Source organism: Clupea harengus, chromosome 4 (genome assembly GCF_900700415.2).
Source record: "Clupea harengus chromosome 4, Ch_v2.0.2, whole genome shotgun sequence".
NCBI lineage: Eukaryota > Metazoa > Chordata > Actinopteri > Clupeiformes > Clupeidae > Clupea > Clupea harengus.
The window spans coordinates 11,109,731-11,119,730 of record NC_045155.1 but is presented as its reverse complement, the minus strand read 5'-3'; the positions used below and the strand labels follow the sequence as shown (position 1 = coordinate 11,119,730).

At 46.9% G+C, this 10,000-nt stretch overlaps 1 protein-coding gene across 15 annotated transcripts in view; it reads right to left on the bottom strand.

Moving 5' to 3' along the window:
- Positions 1-10,000, bottom strand: part of LOC105898963 (membrane-associated guanylate kinase, WW and PDZ domain-containing protein 1-like) — a 107,971-nt gene that overhangs the window by 93,076 nt on the left and 4,895 nt on the right. The window lies entirely within an intron of this gene.

The following is a 10,000-nucleotide window of genomic DNA, read 5'->3' as shown; positions in this document are numbered from 1 at the left end:
TAATATAAAGACACTGCTGCAGTAAACATATATTATATGTTATAAAACAATCTTTGGTTTGAGGGGTCTTTTTTCACACCAAATAGAGTGGGTTAAAAGCTGGATGTGAGGACATAAGAAACAAAGACAAAAAAGTACATAGAAAAGAAGACAGATAGAGAGATCACAACAAAGATAAACGGAAGCAAATGACAGAGGGGGAGGGAAAGAAAAAACGAGAGGGCAAGGTAGAGAGGGGAAGATGGTCCTGGTCCTGCTCCTGGTGGCTGGCTCCAAGTCCATCAAGGAAGGAAGGCCATGCTGGCTCCTCTATCCCACCAGAGAGAGAGAGCATTAGTAAGACCCGCGGCCTTGCGGTACCTACCCCCACCCCCACCCCTTCTGGCAGCTGGAGGCAGAGACCTGCGAGGTCTTTACATGCAGATAGCCCTTAAATCCTCTGAACTTGATCTCAAACCCGCTTAGGAAACACTCAGGCTCAGGCCGTTGGATGACCACTCAAGGGTTTAAGCAGACGACCTGAAGCACTTATGCCCAAGAGCCTACATCTGTACAGCTTGTATGCATGTGCATGTACATGTGTGTGTGCATGCATTTCAGTGTGTGTGTGTGTGTGTGTGTGTGTGTGTGTGTGTGTGTGTGTGTGTGTGTGTGTGTGTGTGTGTAGGACTGAGTATAAGATGTTGGGGAGGGGAGGGGGAGGGTATCATCGTCTAATCAGATCTGCAGGATCTCTTGCTTTAACCTTCCCCCCTGCAGAATTACAATGGATATGGACCACACGTCTGGAGCTAAACCCTTAAACATGCGAGCCGTGGCTTGAAGCAGCAGCGTGAAGAATGTGGGCCGAACGGAGAGACAGCCTCTGTTACAGTGAAGAGTCTGCCGTCTCTCGCATCACTGTAGACGTGTGCAGAGGAACGGAGGCAGTGGGTGGCTCAAGAGCCAAGCGAATCTGACACGGCGTTAGCAAGTCTCGGAGCGCTGCTATCTTTCTCTCTCTCTCTCTCTCTCTCTCTCTCTCTCTCTCTCTCTCTCTCTCTCTGTCGGTCTCTCTGGGTGCACCATCACAGTGATAGGATGGGGCTGGCTGATAGCCTTGCGGGCCTTTTCCCAGGCTGACAGGGGCTCTGAATTAGTGGCTGGAAAAGCTGAAGCCGATGTGGAGCCTCAGCTGCAGCAGCATCAGCAGAGGCGTGGCGGGTGGGCGGGCGGGCGAGAGAGTGCTGAGAGCAGACAGAGCCATGCAGCCCCCAAGTATCAAGGGCAACCCTGAGCTGACCCTGAAAATCCCCTCCAGATGTGTGAATTCACCGCCCAGCTTAAATGTCATTTTGTGCCCTTCTGAGGAGGACTGCATGGCTGCTTGTTTGCGTGTGTGTATATGTGGGTTTGAGAGTGTGTGGTATGTGTTTGTGCGAGTGTGGATGAGAGTGAGAGTGGTGTGTGTTTTGTACGCTTTTGTGTTTGTGTGTGTTTGTGTGTGTGTGTGTGTGTGTGTGTGTGTGTGTGAGTGTGTGTTCGGGGTAGATGACGAAGAGGACATGCTGATGAGGCCGTGTGGCATTAAACATTAAGCATCTCTTTAAGATCTGTTGTTGTTGATGTTGTTGTTTTATGGTTGCCGTGACACCTGACCCAAATCCCATCCTCTCCTCCCAGGAGGAGGACTGAGAGTGTCATATGACTCTGAACCCTGCACTGTAAAAAACACAGCGGAACCAAAGAGCCCGTGGGGACGGAAAACAAAACAACAAAATAACACAACATTAACCAAACAGAGCCAAAGACAGGACAGAGGCATCAGTCTCTCTCTGTCCTCCTCTCCCTCTCTCTCTCTATCTCTATGCTTTCACCTAGATCTTGTGATCTTGTGTCTATGATATCAGAATGTTTTTATCTCTGTGGATATTCAAAGACTCTCTCTCTCTCTTTCTCTCTCTCTCTCCTGCTCTCTTATGACATCTCAGCAAGTCATGCTGATGAGCCTATCCTTTTTCTCCTTTTTCTATGTAATGAAACAGCAGTAAGGTGCACATAAACAGGTGTGCACTGAGACCTGTGGTTGAGCTGTGACATACGAGACCACAGCACCTGACCACCCAACAGCTTACAACAATACAGTCCTTGTGTTGTAGGGACATTTACTATGTGTGTTTGTGTGTGTGTGTGTGTGTGTGTGCGTGCACGCGTGCGTGTGTGTGTGTGTGTGTGTGTGTGTGTATGTGTGTGCGTGTGTGTGTATGTGTGTGCGTGCGTGCGTGCGTGTGTGTGTGTGTGTGTGTGTCGGACCCTGCATCCTATGTTAATATTTGATCCAGGCCACATCCTGCAAGCCCCTCTACCGCACCGCATTGCTGCTGTCTAACCTGGGGTAAACAAATGTCTGTGATCCGACAGTGGAGTGAAACAAGGTGTCCTCTCTCTCCCCCATGGGATGGGACGCGTCTCCGAGCCTCCGCTCCTCCACATGACGCTGTCCCCCAGCCAGGACATCAGCCCTCCAGCCCTCCCTTTAATCACTCCTTTCAGCAGCTGCAGCTACGGCAGCATATCACTCACTCACACCACTGCCAGCCTGAGAGCCTCCACGCCGGATCAGCGCCGGATCAGGGCCAGGGTTAGCTAGAACCTGAGATGGCTGCAATATATCAATAATGAACTGTGCTACGACACAGATAACACAGTGATGAATACAGCTGTCACTTTCACAAAGCCAAGACTGGCATAAATTGGCTGTGTGCTGCATTACAGATTAGCATGTTAATTATTTGGACCTCACCGAGTTAAGTTCATTTCTCATTGTTCATGGAAACTTCCAGACTACAGATTCTGGATTGGTGTGTGTGTGTGTGTGTGTGTGTGTGTGTGTGTGTGTATGTGTGTGTGTGTGTGTGTGTGTGTGTGTGTGTGTGTATGTGTGTGTGCGTGTGCGTGTGCGTGTGCGTGTGCGTGTGCGTGTGCGTGTGTGTGTGCGTGTGTGTGTGTGTGCGTGTGTGGCACCTGTACACCTGTTTCCTGCCTCCCTTCCTTTTAAATTCCCTTGTTTGTTGTTAGTCTGACTTTTACTGAGCGTGTTTCTGTTTTATCCCTCCTGCTCCTGCACAATGAAAAGGGGGGGTCAAACTGAGCTTGAGATCAGTGGTGAGTTCAATGACTACTGCTGAGCAGGGGAATTCTAGAGGAAACTCGAAAAACTTCTAACTCCAAATAACACCAAGACAGCCACTGTTTAAACAGGTTGTATTAATAGCTATCAGATTTAAGCAATGCCCTTGAAATCTCTAGGGTACGCTGAACCTGTCGCTATCAACTCAAATGGTCACCCTGTACTCAATGGACACTGTTCGTTGTAATATACATCCAAATAATGACGTTGACAAGTAAGAGAAATGTAAGCATATTTTTACAGTAAACAGGGGCTGAATAAGTGGCCCATTCTGCCCATGAACTCCTGAGAGAAATCCATAAATAAAGACTTGTCTGGTAATGTTTCACAGTAAACACAAAATGACAGACTGTTCTAGAACAATAACAGAGCCTAAATGCCAGCGCCCACAGCTGTGGCCATGCCAGTTTGCCAGTTTGCCAGTTTACAGTATCGAGACCTCTGTCTCCAGACGACACTGGGAGTGAGGCCAGTTTAACCACCCAGTTGAAATAAACCCAAACCGTACTCCTGCTCAACACTAACCTCTCATCTGCGTGGCCATTCTACCTCCACATAAAGAGGATCCCACTAAATCATATCTACATTAGATCACTACCAGGTTGTCACGTCTGCTAATAATGCTAACAGTACCACTTAAACCTCAGACTTAAACTGAGTCACAACTACACACCCTCAAGGTACACACTAGACATGACCACACCGCCTCATTATCCATGCTATCTTTGCACACTTGTACACAATTATCTGTGCTTACCTTAGATTTTGACTTGTACTGCACAGGTAGCATATTGTGATCACCAAAACCAAAATGATTACCAACACCCAGAGTAAGAACCGAACAAAAGCTTGTACAAAAGCTTTTTATTTTACATTCACATTTGTGTATGCATACACACACACACACACACACAAACACACACACACAGAATGAGGCAGTGAGAGAGCAAGGGAGAGAAAGATAGAGACACACAGATACGAACACACACAGACACACACACTTATTTCCAAAGCCTTTGGGCAACCTGGGTGTGTGTATGTCTGTGTCTGCTGAATAAAGAACAGTTCTAAAATGATGAAGACATTATCTCTGCATAAGTATACTGCCCTGAGGCATCAGCCCCCTAAAAGCACTCTCCACTCTACTGTCTCCACAACTGGGCCAATCAGTGTGTGTTTGTGTGTGTGTGTGTGTGTGTGTGTGTGTGTGTGTGTGTGTGTGTGTGTGTGTGTGTGTGTGTTTAATTGATACATCAGTGTACAGATTAATATCAATCTAGATCAATAACAGAAATTTAAATGACATTTCCTACTATTGTGAATTTGGAGAAAGAGAGGCAGAATACACAGAGACATACACACACACACAAACACAAACACACACACACACACGCACACGCACACACACACACAGAGACACGCACACACACAGACACACACACACCACATTCACTCACCACATTCACACACCCTACACACACAAAATGGACACACATAAAGAGTTTATAAAGTGGGAGTAGGCTATTCAATTTCAAATGTATCAGTGCATTTAATCAGTTGCATGATCATTCAGCTCATTAGCTTCTGCTTGGCCACTGATGGTAACGGTTCAGGGCAGTGGGTGATTGGGGAGAAGGAAGGAGGCGGCCGCGGCGGCAGTTTGCGGCTGTTGAACTAGAAGTAGGCCAGGCTGCGGCATGCGTGTTGTTTTCAGCTCGGGATCACGTAAAAATCGGCCATGCACATCACACGCAAAAAGAGAGACACACCCTATACAACGCTACATAAAACACTTCACTTCAATACCAAAAACATGTGAAGGCATGTTGTGGCATAGGCTAGCTTCACATAGGGTAATCGAAAGACAATTGTATTAGACTGGCATGACAAAGTGGGCCCCAGTCCCACACACATAGTTCCAAATACACACACACACACACAGTCAAACACACGCACGAACACACACAGCGCTAGACAGACAGTGCCAGCTCCCACTGAGATAACACCTGCTCCCCTGGCACCAGAGCAGACACTCTCTCCATCCATCTGCCAGACGACCCCCTCCTGCACCTCAGTGTGTGTGGAGACATTAACGCAGTGATGAGCAGACAGGTGATTATTCAGCACACACACACACACACACACACACACACACACACACACACACGTGTGCACACACACACACACACATGTGTGCACACACACATACAGACACACACAGTCACAAACACACATGCGCACACACACATTCCCCCTGTCACACATACAAATGCAGCCTGACAACTCAAAAGCACATGCAATTAACAGTCTGTTTTGACATACTGCACCGCTAGTTCACATTGATACTCAAAACACACACTCACTCACACACACACACAGATTATCCCTAACTGACCTATCATGCATAGAAAAACAGATCAGACACCACTGCAGCTAACAGTCTTTTCCAACACAAAACAAGAAGTTCTCTCTCGCTCTCTCACTCTTATTCTCTCTCCCTGACACACACACACACACACACACACAAACACCCACTAACACACACACAAGCACACTGTTTAATGAATAATTGAACACAAAGGCAAGAGTCTAGCATGTGTGGCACATTAGTGAGTGGGGCTGTTGTGTTCCTCATGTGGCCTAACCCAGTGCAGTGTGAGCGCTGCAAACAAGGGCTCAGGCCAAAAGCAAAACTATGTCTTCATTTGGACCTGTGTTTACACTTCACTGTCCTACACAAGCTGTCAGGCCATTTGCATCTGGGTCTGTGAGCTTGTGTATGAGAGAGAGACAAGGAGAGAAAAAAAGAAAGAGAGAGTGTGTGTGAGAGAGAGAGTGAGAGAAAGAAAGAGAGAGTGAGAGAGAGAGAGTGTGTGTGTCTGTGTATGTGAGAGAGAAAGAGAGAGAGAATGACAGAGAAAGAGAGAGAGACTGTGTGTGACAGAGAAAGTGTGTGAGTATGAGAGAGAAAGAAAGAGTGAGTGAGAAAAGAAAATGAGAGAGGAGTATCAGTGGAAAAGGCCTTTAGTTGGAAAAAAGATCCTCTGTGCTGTTCAGCTGTGGTTTGTGAGTTTAGCCCTTGGGGGGCCTCCACTCAACTATAATTAAAGCCAATAAACGAGACCAAAAAAAGAAAGACAATAGAGAGAGAGAGAGAGAGTCCATCCATCCCTCCATCCGCTGAGCACCAGAGACGGATGGCAAAGATGGAAAAATCAACAAAGAAATATGAGTCAAAGTTCAACCGCCCCCACCCTGTAGTCATCTTCATCGCCCTCCTCCCCCACCCGTGGCGGATACGAGCACTCCGGCCATAAAAAGAACAATGGGCCGATGCAGATGTGCTCTGATAAAGGGAGCGTCTGCTCTGCTCTGCTCTGCTCTGGTCTGGTCTGGTCTGGGACTAATGGCCGTTATCTGTGCAGTCGTCCCTCTTCAGCCAGCCCCTGGAGACACTCCAGCTCTCTTCCACCACTGACACGCTCCACACTACTGCACTACTGCTGCTGGGGGATTCACACCCACAGACAAAGATCATACACCCACACACACCCACACACACCCACACACACACACACCACACACACACACACACCACACACCCACCCACACACATGCACACATAGAAATATACACACACACAAATACATACACATGCAAGTACACAAACACAGCCATACACACACACATACACTATATACAAATACACACACCCACACACACATGCACACATATACACACACACTACACACACACATATAGAGACAGATAGACACACAAATGCTACAGCTGAGCCACACTTCGGTGGCAGTGGAGTGCAGATGTGTTGTAGTCAGTCATTATGGCTGAGGTCTGGGCTCAGTGCGGGAAGCCGGAGCACAGAGTTCTCAGACACAGCACCTCTCAATCAGTGATGGTGAAGACATTGTGTGTGTGTGTGTGTGTGTGTGTGTGTGTGTGTGTGTGTGTGTGTGTGTGTGTGTGTGTGTGTGTGTGTGTGTGTGTGTGTGTGTGTGTGTGTGTGTGTGTGTGTGTGTGAGAAGTGTACAACTTTCAGAAAGTGAAAGTTCTGACCTGTTCTTACTCTGCCCACACACACACAGCCAGCTTGAGCTTTCACTCATTAGTTTGACCTCATAGCACACTCACATGGCACAAACCCTGGGACTGCTGTTTTCGTTTCAGTGAACTTCTTCTGCATGTGTCTCAGTGTAAGTGCTGAGTGTATAAAAAAAGACTGTACATTGGATTGTGTGTGTTTGCCCATGCATGTGTGTATGTGTTTGTAGGCATTTGAGATGTTCAGCAGCATGAGAGAGACATTTGAGACTGAACCCTGTGCAAGCGCATGCCATGGTGTTCTGCTGGCAACCAGACCATCAGATTGAATTCCACACTGAGTGTGTGTTTCTGCTTTTGTCACTGGCACCCGGCGCTTTGCTGTTAAAGGAGGGAAACCTGCATGTTTAATAAACTCTGTCTCCCACATAAATATGTCTGGAGGCAGCTTTAGAGTGGCTTATTTCTGCTGATTAGATATACTCGCACACTCCAGGAGGTATGAGTAGGACCCAATGCATTCCTCAGCTATCACCTCAGCCTCAGACTAAATGCTCAGTCCTGGGGAATGACTCTGGCTATTGGCACACCTTCTTTTGTTTGGTTCTTCTCCCTCTCTCGCTCTTTCCCACTCTCTGTCTCATATACACAGGTACATACACAAACATATATACAGAGCCTCTGTCCTGGCCTCCTTCTCCTTAATACACACCTTCATTTACACACACACACACACACACACACACACACACACACACACACACACACACACACATGCACACACACAACGCATGTCCGTGTACAGGTAAAACACACATAGGCCGTAAGTAATGGATGCAACTGATGAAGCCTTACACCTCAATAGGCTACTTGTACCTAAAGTTACAACAGCTTTCACTGGAAGGGGGGGAGGGGGGAGAGAAAGAGGGATGAATGAAGGAAGTGATGGGGACCAGATTGCTCACTAAGGCGTACCAGGAGGCTCCTTGCTCCACTTCCCAGGAATGCTTGGCATTCCTTCCTCAGCAGGGAGTCTGTCCTCCTCTGCCCCATCCCTCCATCCCTATCCCTCTTTTTCCTCTTTTTTGCTGCTCCTCTTTTTCATCCCAGAGGGGTGGGGACCGGGCCTGTTTTACCCATGAGTGAGCTGAAGCAAGTCAGCTGAGAGGAAAGAAAAGCAGTTCATCAGAGGAAAAGAGAGAAAGAGAGAGAGAGAGAGAGAGAGAGAGAGAGAGAGACGGGGGAGAAGAGATTGACATTATATGAATACATGCTCACTGTAAGCCTGTGTGACTTACTGAGGAGAAGATCATCCATCACACACAAGACGACATAGTATCGATGGATAGATAGGGAAAGATAGAGATAGAGATAGGGGGGAGAGAGAGAGAAGAGAAGGAGTGAGAAAGAGAGAAAGGAAGTGAAACTAGAGAGCCTGAATGAGACCTGGGGTCAAAGGAGGCAGAGGAAGTAAAGACTAGCTGAGTGAGCACTCCAGTGGGGCATTTCCCCTGATGGACAGGGAGAATGTGTGTGAGCCATCATATATATGTGTGTGTGTGTGTGTGTGTGTGTGTGTGTGTGTGTGTGTGTGTGTGTGTGTGTGTGTGTGTGTGTGTGTGTGTGTGTGTTTGTGTGTGCGTGTGTGTGTCTGTGACTGTCACTAAGATACACCCTATCTTAACCCCAAACAACAACACTGCACACCCTAATCACACCCAGTGTGTCTGTCTCAGCTGACTCTGCAGCTTAAGACATCCACAACAACAAAAACATCATGCAGGAGCACATAAGGCCCAAATCACATTGCATTCCCCAGACTGAGTGTCCCGCTCCACACTAAGTGGCCAAACAATGAAATGCTTCTCACACTGTTTATCGCACACAGCCAGAAATACACAGCAAATAGGCTTGTGATGGGATAGGACTAGTGAACCGTTCAACTGTTCTATGCGCACCCAGTGGGTAACACATCATTCCGTGGGATAATTGGCCTTTTCTAATAGCACATACTTTTGTCTTCCAAGCAATTCTCACACTCTCTTATAAAGAAATAAGCTCAGCCACTGGGTTGAGATTGCTCTGATGCCAGTGACGTGAGGACTAATAATAGCATCGTTAGATGAAATTGCTGAATTGGCAGTAATGGATGTGGCAACCCAATGGGCACGGGCATCACTACATTAGCTTACTCTTACACTACAACTTCTGGAACGATTCTCCAAAATATGTAGTTTGAGTTGTGCCTTCATCATTAGTCTCATCAATGTTCCCTCTTAGTACCTGGGGGGAATTCATTTTATATAAACGCTTGGAACCCTCATAACAAACCTGGAACAGTTCTAAGTGTTCTACTGTTCTAAGAGCTCATGTTGTTTCTGCCCTCGATATCAAACGGTTCTATTTCTGCCGTTTTACCCCTCTTTCTTCCATAATTAGAGAAATGCCAAGGCCAGTGATGCAGTAATGAAGATTGACAAGCCACAAGGCTAATGTCAGATCCGTGACTCATATCTATTTTAAGTTATTTATGTGTACGCTCTGCCCTACTTCCAACCAGGGAGAGTCAACACTTTTACAACAAAATAGCCCAAACAACTTCAGCCATCTGTTATCAAAAATGGCTTGTGCTTAATATATTTATAAAGTACAAACAAAGAAAATTCAAACAACACCAAAGATAAACTCAATGTTTCTCCTTCAGTTTTTTCCCTTACTGTTATCTCCGTGGGAATAAAGTTCAAATTCGTCATCGGGCAGAACAGTACGTGT